Below are 5,381 nucleotides of genomic sequence, written 5' to 3' on the forward strand. Positions count from 1 at the left end.
GTCTGACATGCTGTCAGTGATAAGCTGCTTGTCATCACAGTCCATGATATCAACTAATAACAGGAGATGTCAGATTCTGCCCCTACATTGCATGTTATTATTTTATTCTGCTTTATGTTTATATTGTACAGCGTTATGATAAACTTTATTCCAGACTCAAGTCCATATAAGATACATACAAACACACAGACAATACAATAAAAACAACACAACAAGTAGGTTTAAAACACTTAAATTTTACTTAAAGTTCACTTCACTTAAAGTTTAAAACTTCTTCTCATTTTTATTTTTATATTGATCCCATCCAACAAAATGATGTTCATTCAGCAAGACTTTTTTTGGTCCATGTCTAAAAATAAATACATTTGACATGTGATTTTGTTGTTGTTTGACTTTTTATTTTAATTTTGCCAGTGCCATACAGCAACAATGCTTGGGGATGTGGTCTTTTACAAATTTGAAGATACTGTAAGAATGTCACTTTTATAGAATTGGCTTCTTTATTTTATAATGTATGATTAATGTCTACATCAACAAATGTTAACCATAGAATCGTATCGAATCGTATCGAATCATAGCGTTCCTACACTGTATCGAATCGTATCGAATCGTTCTGTATTAAAAATATATTGTTTTTGAATCGTATCGTAACCCGTGTATCTAGATACGTATCGAATCGTCTATCACAGAGAGATTCCCAATCCTAATATATACTATATATATATATATATATATATATACTATATATCAGCCCAGAAATTATATAAAGATTGGTCTTAAATTTTGATTATCTTCAAGATCCAGATATAAAACCATCTTAAAGGAATACTGCACCCACAAGTCATGATCTTTTATATGAGTTACTCACCCCATGTTTAGTTGAATTTCATGAGGCAAAACTTTATTTTTAAATTGTCTGTATCCCACGTATTGCGTGTAGAAAGCAGTCCCGAGCGGTCTTGTCAGGAGGTAGGGTGGGGTGGTGGATGGGTCAGAAAACCTGGACTTACACATAGAGTTGTACCGATACTAGTATCGGAAATGCCTCCGATACTGCCTAAAATGCGGTATCGGGTATCGGTGAGCACAGCCTATGACCAATCCGATACCACGTAATTTTTTTTATTTTTTTATTTTTTTTTTTACCAAATTGTGTGGCTGCACTTTAACCTGTGTCTTGATCTGTGTCAACACTGGATAATAATGATAATAAAAAAAGTTTTATGGCATTCATTCTACTATTATGTATTTATTTCTTAATATTTTACATAGAGTTTTAGGAGTTGAGACATACAACAATTCATATCCCATTCATTTTTATTTTACGTGCTGGTATCGGATCGGTACTTGGTATCGGCAGATACCTAAGGTTCAGGGATTGGAATCGGTATCAGGGAGGAAAAAGTTGTAACGGTACATCTCTACTTACACATAGGACTTTCCCCTGGAGTTGTGTGTTCGGAACCATGTGAAGTTTGAGTCGTTTTAAGGTACGTCCTTACGATGTTTGATTTCCTAACCCTAACCACAGTAACTTGCCTAAACCTATCCTTTGTAACTTTATTTACGTGACTATACGTTAAGGATGTATCGTCATTCGAGAGGCGCTAATTCGTAGGATATCATATAAACTATTCTATGAGAATATGTTGGCTCAGGTGGGCTACTTGTATGCCTCCTTCTACATATGAGTGTTTGAAATAGTAAGGTTTTAGTGAAGATGTATGTGTTTGGGAAGTACTGAGCTCACAACTGTATATTTGGCCTTGTTCCTACCTGGTATTAACATGCGTCTTCAGTAATCCGATCACAGGTAGACAGCGCTAAATACAAGGGTAAGCAACCACCTAGATGCATTGTGATCCAAACACTTAAACCACTTCGAGATGGTCTGGATAATGTCACAAACTGGCTCAGTGAATGTGACAAGCATAATCTGTTAAACTAAATTTAAATAACCAATGGGGTGTGTAGGTAAAAAAAAGTCAGAAATGAAAACTAAGCATGGATGTGTGTCAGGTGTGCTGCAGAGGTGTTGAAGGTGCAAAACCAAAAAGGCAGAGATGCAGGATGGACATCAGCTGTAGGAAGGGAGAGAGCAAGTGAAAAAATGAGGCAGCTTTTGAAGCCTGGAAGCCCAGGTGAGCTTAATCAAGGCAACGACAATCCCAGGTTAGCCAGCTGCCTGATGAGGCTGGTCGGAACATCCTCCAAGACAGTGTAAGGGCCGTCACAGTAGCATTTGACACCATATCTTTTGTAGTGTAAATGTGTTCTGATGCATTCCCAACAAGTACTAAGTCATCGATGCAGGACATGGTGGTTGTTTTGGTGACAGCACGCTAATGTTCTATAAGTAGCCCATTTTATGTGTGGCGTGGCCTTCCACTGTTTTATCCTATGGAAAGAGACATTGAATTCTGCTCACAGCGTTGTCTCCAGCTGTACCAACACAACCGCTAAGGTGACTAGCAAGCGTGCTAGCGAGGGTGTGGGCTATTTTACCTACCTTTGGTAAGGTAGGCACTAACAAAATCTGAACACAAGAGGTCACCTGGAGATGCATGATAGACACAGGTGTGGACGCAGATGTGTCTTGGCTGTCCTCTTGAGTTCGAATCAGCAAAGACACTTGGATTATACAGCATGAGTTGTGTGAGAGTTTGTAAACGCATGTTTTGGTACAGTGTTGCTGTTGACTCCAATTTAAATTTTTAGATTCTTCGTACACTGTGGAAGCATGCAAAAAATCAAAAAACAAAGTTAGTGTAACACAAGTTACTGATAAACTAATTATCTTTTTGTGGGTAAAGTGTTCTGGAAGGTTCCTATCATGTAGCGCACATTCCCAAACAAATTGTCAATTTCACTGTCACAAACCAGTTGACATGCAGTAGGCATATTGCACTTGGTTATCCAGGTACTTGGTCCCCAGTCCCAAATGTTTCACTATGCCGGTACGGGTCACAACGCTCAGGGGATCACTTCCCGTCAAGGACACGACTCAAGATCAGCACTAGTGACCTCTTTAATAGACTGGTTTAAATTAGGAGGTGCTTCCAGAGAGGATGTACCAGAGTCCATCAAGAGCCTTGACATCTCCAGCAGTTAGCATTATCTTTAAAGTCCAATATGTGTAACCTTGAAGGACACACGCCAGATGAAATGATGTCATATCACCACCGGACGCTGATCGTGATTGAACATTGTGTATGTTGGATTGCTGTATGTCCAGTGACTTGACAAATTGGTTAATGCAAATATCCAAGGTTATCACACACACACACACACACACACACACACACACACACACACACACACACACACACACACACACACAGTCCAGTTGAGGGCATTGGATGTCAGTGCAATACAATCTCCCATACTTAAAGTCTAGAAACAACTCGTTGTTGCCCAATCTCCTCATCGTGACAGCGGCCCCATGTCAGTAGGTAAACAGCAGACAAGGAAACAAGATAGGGGCGACATCACCTGCTCAAGTCTGGCCTTGACACAGACAGCGTATGTCCACACATGCTAATAGTTACACCTATTTGTAAGCATTTGTCACCTATTGGTGTGTTCACAGTAGGACACAGAACACAGACATGAAAACATAAATCAGGTAAATTAGGTGTGGATAAAGCGTGAGCAAAATAAATGAACAATTAATGCAGTTGGGAAAAACCTTGAAAAAAAACCCGATAAGATTTTAATGTTAGGGCCCTTGAGTCTATTACCTTTGCTCGTTGCCATTAAACTTAACCCCAAAATGGACACACAAGAAATTAAATGTTGTTTTCAGCCAGCAAATCATTTAACACTCCCCCAAAAGGCTACATAATTGAACTTGCAACCCATTAGCGGTTAAGTATGGTATTAATATAACAGGGGGCCAAAACACCTTAGTGCAATATGTGGCTAGTACTGTAACAAATGGCCCCGTCATTGCCTGTTCATGTTGGAAAATACCTCATTATTATCAACACTGGGATATAAAGCTCATCAGTGTTTTGTACTTTGGATTTTCTTAATTAAGTTCGTGCAGTTCTGCCAGTTTTAAAAATGTGAGATAACTCGGGAGAAGATACAAACACAGTCAGCATTACACGGCAATTTAAATAGACCTCCTTCTTCTTTCTTCATTTTCATTTTTGAGAGAAGAAAAGAGTTTCCTCATCATAATATCCCTCCCAGGAGCGTGTACGTTTTGGTTTCCTGTCCAAATGATTAATCTTTCACATTATTTTGCAGAGGGACTCATAACACCATAACACTACCTGTGGACCCAATTACACAAGTGACAACAGTATCAGTGCAGCTCTCTGACTTATGGAGGCATAAATGGGGGATCCTTTGTGCCACATCAGCACAAGTGATTTACAGAAATCTTCTGCATAAATTAGCAGGCCAGCATGGATGCTGACGTATTTTGATAATGTTGGCTTCTTCGGTTAAAGGTGCCAAGCAGTGAGAAAGTTGATAGCAATGATACAGATGTATCAACAGGGCCCAGGATATAAAAAATGTACTCTCTGTTGCAAACCTATTGCCTAGAATCCTTCTAATACCTAAGATGGATGCTGTGTCACCTATTTCAAATGTTATCACTCTATTGAATAGGTATTAAAAGTGGTTATCAGTGTTATAGAAATAGGTTAGAAGGCTCCAGTTACACTAACTAGTATGTTCACAATGCTGTTATCACCTTATATAACTGCCGTTGACTAAACTTTATATTTCCTAATGTTTTAACAAGGCTATGCTTAACGTGTAGTCATGTTAAGGCACAAAAACGACTTGGTTATGGTTAGGAAAAGATCATGTTTTTGCTCAAAAATTTGCAGGAAATGCAGTGATGGGTCACTAAAAAAGATTTATATAATATTTGGGAGCACAAATGCCACTAGAAATGCAACAACAGGCTGCTAAAAAACACCCATGTTTGGGGACACAAATACCACTGGAAATGCTGTGATGGTAGGCTTAAAAACACCCACATTTGGGGACAGAAAATTCATTGGTAATGCAGTGATGGGTTGCTTCAAAAGTCCCATATTCGGGGCACAAATGCCACAGAAAATGCATAAACAGGTCACTGAAAAACACCCATGTTTGGGCACACAAACACTGCAGGAAATGCTGTGATGTGTAACTTAAAAACACCCACATTTCAAGACAGAAAATCATTTGAAATGCAGTGATGCATCGCTAAAAAAGACCCATTTTGGAGGGCACAAATGCCCCTGGACATGTAACGATGGCTGTTAAAAACACCCATATTTGGAGGCAAAAACTATGCTGGAAATGCAATGACTGGTCGCTGAAAAACACACACATTTGGGGACATAAAATTTGCTGGAAACACAGTGATGGGTCCA

This window comes from Epinephelus moara, chromosome 11 (genome assembly GCF_006386435.1).
Source record: "Epinephelus moara isolate mb chromosome 11, YSFRI_EMoa_1.0, whole genome shotgun sequence".
NCBI lineage: Eukaryota > Metazoa > Chordata > Actinopteri > Perciformes > Serranidae > Epinephelus > Epinephelus moara.